Below are 9,807 nucleotides of genomic sequence, written 5' to 3' on the forward strand. Positions count from 1 at the left end.
CAAATAATCAAGACTCTGAGATATATTTAGACACTTTATTCATCCCACAGAGGGATATTTTTATGCCAAGATTATAATAGAAAAATGTATGACATGGCAAAGGCACTAAAATAACTACAACTGTTCTTTATTTTCCTCGTCATACTCGTCGTCTGTCTCCATCAAGCTGTTAACCCTTTCTAATATTTTCAGTTTGATGCCCAGAGCTTAACTCGGGTTCTGATTTTCCAGCATCGGTTGTGGAGAACTGGACATCTCTGTCCTGTTTCAGCTTCATCTCTGTGTTCTGCTCCTCCACCCTCATGTGAGGAGCCCACCCTCAGTCTTTGACCGGGACCACTAGGTTCCCTCACAAAAGACTTTCTGGAACAACAGAGGAGCCAAAGGAAATGACAGTCCGATCACCAGAGGGGGGGTGGAAAGGGTGTGTCTGTGGGCGAGTGGCTTTCACTGCTGCAAGCCCACAAAGTAATTTGGAAGCAGTGGAGGTAACTGGAGCGACGGTACACAGCTTGAAGTTCACTTAAGTTATAGCTGGAATTATGCACCAACTCAGCCACTGGTCTCTGAAGTTTGAAGTCATTCGGATTATGTCCAATTCGACTCAGAAAGTCAGGATGATGGCATGCAGAGAGTAGCAAGAGCAATTTACTTCTGAAGAATATCAAAGCAGCTAAAACAGGGAGCTTGCTTTGATCACACTGCCATACCTGGGTGACCTGAAACACACAAGATAATGAGGAATCTTTCTTTAGAGATAAGTGGTGTGATGCTGGCTGTATCTTATCAATTAATGCTTCAGCAATCAAACACATGCCACCGAGGATCTGTTGCCAGTCTGTCTCCTGTGCTGTCCTGCCTCTGCCCGCCGGTGTCTGTACGGAATATGGATAGAGCACTGCCCTCTTCCTGCATGTGTGTTCCCTCTCCTCACTGGAAGCTTCCTCCATGAAGAAAAGTCGAGCAGGAGTTGCCTGCCCGCGTGCCTTTGTGTCTCGGGGACACCGGCACCTTGCGGTAGGCGTAGCCTGGCTGAGGCATTGTCATTCCCTGGATGTCATGTGCAAATCAACCATTGATCTCCCACTTTGAAGTGCACTGCTGCAGGACCAGAGAGAGAGAGAGCGACTCGGTGCTGCGAGACCCGGCCCCGAGTCAACAGAGGGCGCCCAATACCAGGGAGGTGAGCCGCGGCGGCCTCGGCGCTGCCTGTCGACCCCCTCGCAGACTGGTGCCAGGCTCACAGACTGCTGCAATAAAATTCTCACCTCATTATCTCAGACAGTCACATCACAGGCTTGTTTTGGCAGGGGAGGGGAAAGGGAAGAAGGGTTGGGGGTGGTCAGGAGGAACAGGCTTTCGTAGCCTGACACTAGGGTCTGGCTGTAGGTGGGTGTCTCTTTTTTAAAGGCTTTGGGGGGGGGGGGGGGGGGCTCCACTGTGGCACCGTGTTCACACCCACCAGCCACAAGGCCCAGGACAAACTGCTCCTGGCTCACTTAACAGGAACGGGAGACTTGTTATTCATAGGCGCCTAATTTTAGAATAATGGTTTCTGTGAAGGTGCAAACTGTGAAAGTTTGTCAGGATTAGTAAATGTAGTTTTGCACCTCATTACAAGGAACAATGAGACCACTGTTATCACAGCTCTGCAGACGAGTGAACACAGTCTGTGAAGCTCTCAGGCCAGTTTGTCTAATAACTGATTGTGCTTTTTGTGGCGACTTCTTTACCTTTTTGTTCTGCACTTGTTGTTGACTTGAAAAAAAAAACAACAGCAACAAATGAGCAGCTTTTAAAAATACATATGAAGATGTGTAGTGTCCATTTTCCTTGTAAAAATTCATCAACTAATTAGCTCCTCAGCCAGGATGCAGATGAACAGGAGGCCCATTGTCTCTAAGGATCCAGAGGAAAACCTGTGGCAGCTGCTGCCCCTTTATCTTCCTGTGTACAGTCAATAAATCAATATCAAATCTAAGGAACAGGAAGCCAGATGGCCTTCTCGCAACCTCTCCAGGCCGGGCATCTCTCAGCTACTGTATCGCCGGAGCATGCAGCCATCCTTTGAAGGCATACGCATTCAAGCAGCAGCTCAATGAATGACTAAAGGGAACAAATAAGCTGTTACGACTCTGCTCAAATCAGTGTTTGCTTTTCCATTCACATCAAAGGCCGGAGCCCTGTTTGATATGCAGAGCCCACACCTTGATCCGAGCCCCGTACAGGTAGAAGGGAGGAGCAGTCCATTGAGAGGACAGAGGATCACGTGGCTGCATCTCCCTCTGCCCTGGCTTAGGGGCGGTTGACCCAGACGAAGGGTCTGGTCATGTGTCGTGTTCCCCAGGGAGCTATCGCAACTTACACTCAACACTACACAGATTATTTATCGAGTGGCCTATTGATTACACACTTTTAGAAACATTCAGACAAATCTGGGGTAGAAATCACAAAAATCGGCAACAGTTTACATTTTCAGGCTGAAGAAATGGCGATGTTTGCTGGAGGTTGACATATTTGCGAAGTGACTCGCTGCTAGTTGGCTGAAGTGCAGTTTGCGAGGTCAGTTACCTAAATACATCCCTTCTAGACTCGTCTTGATTTCTGTGCAGGCCAGGGGTCAGGTTAAACAGTAGTTTGATTGAATGGCGGTTCACAGGCCAGTGTGAAATGCCAGCTCTATTGCAATGTGGGAGCGGGAAGGAGGGGGTTTCTCTGGCCTTTGTGTGGCCTGTGGTCTCAGAGCACGGACCCATTGTTTGAGGCTGACCAGCCAGCCCCTCAGACTCTCCTTTGCCCTGCTTTGTCTCGACCAGCGTGAGCATTTCCTTCATTCAGGTCAGAGCAGGGTCATGACTTTGGACACCAGTCTCCCCTGTCTGTCTGCCCGGCCGACATACTCATAAACGCATGTAACCCTGAGACAGATGTGCTGCTGTCGCGTGCCGTTGCTTAAGTCTGGCCTCAGCCTTCCTGAAATCAGAAAAGTAATACTGGAGCAGGTGTAATCCTGAATAAAACCTGAACAAACCTGTATGTCAAATGATGCCTACATCTTTCAAACAAGTCGAAATGGCTTTTACATCCATTCATCTATCATTAATCTATTCATCCATCCATCCTATTCAGGGCTGCAGAGCGCTGGAGCTGGAGTAGACATAAATAATCAATACTGCAAGAGTGAAAATGCATTTGTGTCCAATGCAACACATATTGTGAGAAATTGTGGTCACATGTGTGCAGTATGTGAAAGACAGTGAGCCGAGGCAGACAGCTCCCTCCCTCTGGCCTCAGGCTGGACCTGTCTTATCATGGCCTGGTCTTCACTGTGATAAGAAGAGGAAAGGCCGCGGGGCCATAATGAAGACTGTGCACGATCCAGGTCGACAGCGTGAGGAGACTGGACTTAAGAGAGGAGGAGCGGAGGGGGTGGAGGGAACAAGAATATTATCTGATAACAATCACAGGAGCCTTTTGATCTCTGAGAGGCTGATCCTGGGCTACGGGGTGTCATGCTGAGTGGACGAGCAGAATGACACAGCAGGTACAAACAAGCAGAGCCTTGAAGATCATCTGGAGCAAATTTACTCCCACACAAAAACACACAAGCCTGTTTATTTCGTACTGGAGAAGTGTTACCATCATAATATCTTCAAGACCCCAAAATGTGTCACTCTCTGTAAAATCTATCAGTCAATTCTTGATCGATTAATAATAAGTCTTAGAAAAGATTTAAGCTATATTGAGGCAGTAAAGTCAAAATCCACAAGTTGACAATGTGATCACTGAAGTCACATTGCAGTCTGCCGGGTTTTGTCTCATAAGTCACTGATTAAAAGCTGTCATGTGGAGGCCAGATAGGACCTGGGGCTCCAGAGCAAGCTGCAGCCTGAACCAAATGCCTGGCTGTGTCGCCCAAGGCAAGACAAGAGAAGGTTTTTCTTTTTTTTTCTTTTACGCTAAATGGCCATAGGGGGTGTCAGCAAGCTGCTGTGGAGGTAAAGTGCCCCGGGTTCCCCTTAGCAACAGTTAAAAACAAAAGAGCAGACACACATGTGGGCCTCACTGTCTCTGAATGAGACAGAGCAGACCAAAAAATGAAAGGAAACACTAGCTGACATTTTATGGGTTTTTTTTAATCAATTACAAATAAGTCTCAAAAAAGGGTAAATAGAACAAATATTGTAGCTTATTCTGCAAACAAAAGCGACACACACACACACACACACACACACACACACACACACACACACACACACACACACACACACAAATAGTTCATATCTGAATACCAAATGTGCCCCAATCTGCAGATGAAAATGCATTTAGCACACTTGATATTCCTGATTTAATCATGTTGGCTAAAATCACTTCACAGCTACTGCTTAATGAAAAGAATGAATCTGTCACCTGATTAAATCTGTGTTATGTAACTGTTTAGGCAGGACAACACGCTACAAATTGAGATGGAAAAAATGAATTGTTTTTCGAGCTAAATTAAAACAAATTCATTTTTAACGTGACCATCCCCTGTCTTCAAAACAGCATCCTTAACTCACAGACAGTGAAAGAGACAGGACATGCATGGACAAACAGTCCTTTCAACACATTTTTGGCAATAAACAAACAAACAGCACCAGTTTTATCCACACAACTTCATAAAAAAGGTTCTAGATTTCCTTCAAATCTGTCCGCCAAGACTCTGACAGCCAGTTATCAGCAATCTGTTACATCCACTCACCAATTAAAAGAATTAAGATGTAAGGAGTCTTCATTATCAGCTCTCTCTGAAGGACATCAAAGGCCGCGGTGGAGTGAGAGTGCAGCTGCCTTGACGGTGTGAGTTTCTCCTCTCTCACTCCGGAGGAACTTGTTTGTGTAGAGGATGTTTACTGATCCCAGGGAAGACAAACAGCCTGTTTCTTGTTTGTAGGTACTGCAGGTCAAACATGGGAGTTGTGGGGCCGACTTTATGTGCGCGAGAGCGAGACCGGGCTTCAGGATATGTTGAATAGTTGGAACATTGTTTAGTTTGGCTCTGTTGTTTGTTGGCTGTTTTTTTTTTTCACTTCCAAATCTGTCATTATTAACCAGCTTCAATGTCCTGAAATATGCTTTCCAGGAAAAAATATATGCCCTCTGGCAGTCATATATGAAGTAAAATAAAATGGACATACTGCGTTCAACGTTTGCCATGGTGGTTTGATATTTTGATATATTTGATTTGTCATTTGTTGTCAGTGTCGAAGCAGTCATTAAGCATTCATCAGGTGTGACCACACTTTATAATATTTGTGCATTCATACCCCCCACCTTTTTTAATGAACCATGAACAGTAATTTGATGGCAGTCCCAGACAACAAAAACACACTTTTATTGTAAGCAGTGAGATGAGTTCTGCTGGTGGGAAAACGTTAAATGAAAAACCAAAACAATGCATTTTGGCCCCTTTTCTATTGGCACAAACGTCCAGGTTTACAGACTCTCAATGTGTCTAGGAAGTTACACGAATGATGATACATGTTATCAACATGTTATTCAATAGCACATGTTCTGAAATGAATAATGTCTCTCAGCTGCATATGATATGTGGAATTTTATAATAAAGCCAGTTAGAAGTTTGTCTCCTTTAATTAATATGTTGAGATAAAAAAAAGTGAAATACATGTGATTTTAAGATATTTTAACATATTCTAAGAAGATAATATTATAGAACTGGTTTTTAATGTTGTTTATAAAGCTTATGCAAGTAAGACATTTAAGTAGTTCTAAAGTGACCTTCACTACACCCTCGTGCTCAATAAAGGACTGAACTGCTCAGAGACATTGTTCTAACTCGACCCAGTAACTTCTCCAAGAAAATCTGTTTCATTACCTTCTCTCAACACATGATGTCACTCTTTCTCATCTATGTACCAACAGCTGGATGAAGACTACAAACCTCTCTCTAAGCTGAGGATTACCTATTTCATCCCAAACCTTCATGAAGTCAACTCGTTTGGGTGAATTTTCGACACTCTGCGTTAAATGTGTTACTTTAAATTATTCCGTTTACTCTGAAGTTTAAACTTTGTGTCTGGAGCTGCAGTTTATGCCGTAAAACCAGACAATATCAAAACAGTGTTGTTCTTACTGAAAGTTTTCCGTATATTGTCATCTTAATAGAATCTATGTATCAGAATAAGAATGATGAATACTGCATATTGATTTGAGAATAATGTCAGATGGGGCCATATAAATAAACACATTTTATCTTATACTATTAAAACCTTTGCATTGATTGAGATGCACACTCATGATTTGTCCTCTATCTTTTAACTTCAACCGTTGAAATGAAAAAGTGTAGCTCAAACTTTTCATACACATCTTGACACTTCCCAATTAACCCCACGCTTCACTAAAAAGACAGGTCATCTTATGAAATATGGACCAATTGACATCTGGATTGCCTCCATGGAGGGCCTCATTCTGCCGGCTTGTATCAGCAAATGTCACTTTGTACTGAGGTTTCCTTCCACCGCTATAAATCCTGGGAGGAACAGGCTTTCAGAGAGATTTTATGGCTCAGACTTCCCTTCCATCCTGCAGGGGGTATGGTGCTTTACACCGTTCATGTGTCGTGGCCCTTTTAACTGGTACAGTCCCAAAACTAGTCTCTTACATGTGACGTAGATAGGTGTTGCCAAACACCTCCGTACACACTGACACTTTGGATTTCCCCCTCACTGTAAACAGAGTGGCAGACAGAGAAATACTCGAAAGAGCTGATTAGATGTGTCAAATGTCACCATTTTTGGCAATGTAAGCTCATGGAATTAATTTTTTTTAATGATATGGGATGTTTTAAAACAAATACAATTTTCAGTTTTATCTGATTTTGGGAATCACAATTGTTCACAATGGAAACTGACTGATTGAGCAGCCTGGCTCTTTTCTTTGCAGAGGATTTAACTTACAAAATTTGTGAAACAAAGATGAGATTAATATTGATATTACTGCCACTAATGAAAATAGCTGTCTCAATCTTTAAAATACCACATCCTGAAGGTATATTAGAATACTTGGCTCTAAATATTTCTCTACTGTCATACACATTTGAAGTTTATACATGCCTTATACACAATAAATGAATGTAACATTTTAAAATTAAAGCTTTTGGGTTTGTTTGTTTTTTTTCTTGTATTAAAACTTGACAAGATGTCACACTTTCTCTGCAGAGATCTGTCTTCAAACAGGCTATTTTTAGACCGAAGAAGTGGGCCAATCCAATTTTATAGTTAAAGTCACATTTTGCAGCCGCATAATTATTTTTAGGTACGTGATCACGGAGGTGGTTGGTGTAATCGCAGAGGTGTAGACAGAGTGAGATGGATGTAGATGATGTGGCAATGTGGAAATATATACTGAGAGAAAACAACATGCTCTAAACTGTCTCACATTTATCTATGCTTGATAAATTGTAGTAAAAGTCAGGATCATTTGTTTGGTTATGGAAAAATGATACGCCGTGCTGTTTAAGTACACGGCTGCCATTGATGAGGATGAGGATGAGGATGAGGATGATTCTGTCCTAACTTAAAACAATCAGGCGGCTGAATGAACAAAGACACTGAACAGGATCAGCAACAAAAGAACAGTAGCCTCCTGAAAGAGGCACAATTACAAAAAGAGTGATTATGAGTTGAAGTGTATGCTATATTTAGAACATTTTGAAGGCTTAACCCTGCCCTCAGACAGCTCGTTCTGTCCTCAAGCTCTCAACAGACTCTCCACACTCCTGATCAAAACAGTAATGTTGCAATGAAAAACACAAGAAACGCTCCACAACACTTGCATGTCTTGCTTTGCTTCAGTTGTCTAGTTTTTTGTAGTTTAGCTTGTTTAGCTACGAGAACAAAACATGAGACGCGTTTTACATGAAGAATAAATTCAGTGATAAATCAGTTGTGGTTAGCGAACTTGCCTCACAGCTGTGCGCTTCTGTGTGAAGTTTGCATGTTCTCCTGGTGTGTGTGTTTCCTTAGAGTACTCTCATGTGTGCCAAGGTGTAAATGGCTGTCTGCCTCTGTGTTTGCCCTGTGATGGACCGGCGACCTGTCCACCTGACCCTGCCCTTGCCGTAGATACATTGGGATTGGCTCCAGCACCCTGCTACCCTGAACAGGATACAAGCGGAACAGAATTGAAAGCTCCTCTTACTAAAAGACGAATGACTTTATTTCAACATGTTCATCCATCTTCCATACTGCTTTTTTGATTTAGGGTTGCAGCTAATTCTTGCTGACTGGACAAAGGAGCGTGAAGGCTGCACCGGCTGCCGGTGTATCCAGACATCCTGATAGTCACGCACACAAATTAACCTAAAACGCATGTTTTTGGACTGAAGAGAGAAAAAACAAGAGATCCAGACAAAAACAAGTACACAGGAAGGACAAGAAAACTGCAAAATCACCAACCCTGAACTCAAACCAGGGATTTTCTCTCTGTGAGGTGAGCGTACTGATCACTGCTATTATGGCATCAGTAGCTCAGTTGATTTTAGAGAAAGTCTACCTCCACAGAAGAACACATAGAGGAAGATTTTCAGCCCTCAGACACCCCCAGCTCAATAGAGGCCGGCCAATGTGCAACGGTAATTTAGTTCTGCATGTTGCCACTGTATTCGATGGAATGCCGATCTTTTGCACTACCACACCACTGCTTGCACTGACCACTTGTACACTGAATATAAGAAAAGTATATCCGTTTATGTGCAGCAGCAGTTTTCACGATGCTACTACAAACTATTTGTATATTGTCCAATTGTTCTGCTGCTTAACTAGAATACTGTTTTTCATGTGAGTGGAATGACCCACTCACCTATAGCCTAATTGCTTTCTAGATCACAGAAGCATTATTTACTTTCCCATTTTCCCATCGTTTTTATGAGTGAAGCAGTGGGACTGAACTTCAGATGAGGCTACTGCCACTGATGATTTTCAGTCGATAGACATAAGCAGCAAAACACAGTTGAGCAGTGTTAGACATCAGTAAGAGATACGCACACATACTATCCAGTAAACAAATGGATATAACATTGTGAAATCTTCAAACTACGTTTCATATGTATAGGTAGGTCAAGCATGTGGCCGGAGGGCCAAAATTGGCCTATAAGAGGGTTTAATATGGTCCTGTGCAGAATCACAACAAAAAAGTGCAATGTTTCAATATAACATAACTGGTAACTTCTTACATTAGTTCTAAATCCACAATGGTAAGTTTACGACAGTCTCCAAATACATGAGGAAATGGGTCCAAACATTTATGGGTACTTCTTTAATTCAGGGATTGTTGTGAGTTCCAGATTATTTGCGAGTTCTGTGATATGAGACAGCACTAATATTTATGAACACTCTTAAATTTTGAGAATGTCAGTTCCACAGTTCGCAAAAGTTCTAAAATGTGTGAAAATTCAAGTGTGTGGGAGTTCTGGCATATGTGACAGTTTGAGAAAGTATGACAGGTACTGTGTCAGAGTTTTAGTGTGAGGGAGTTCTTGAAAATGTTGAGTACTTTAACAAAGTGTGTTCTACGTTTAGTATGTGTTTAAGTACTAGAAACTGTATATGCTCTAGAATGTGAGAGTTCTAGAAAGTAGTTTTGTCAAGTATGTTCCAGTTGTAGAATGTGTTGAAGCTCTACAATCTGGTTCTTGAATGTGAGAGTTTTAAAATGTCTTGCAATATTCTGAAACAGCAAGTATTGAAATACACTATTCCATATACTATAGATTATCCAACTCACTGCTGCTGCTGCTGCTGCTGCTGC

Source organism: Salarias fasciatus, chromosome 2 (assembly GCF_902148845.1).
Source record: "Salarias fasciatus chromosome 2, fSalaFa1.1, whole genome shotgun sequence".
Classification (NCBI taxonomy): domain Eukaryota; kingdom Metazoa; phylum Chordata; class Actinopteri; order Blenniiformes; family Blenniidae; genus Salarias; species Salarias fasciatus.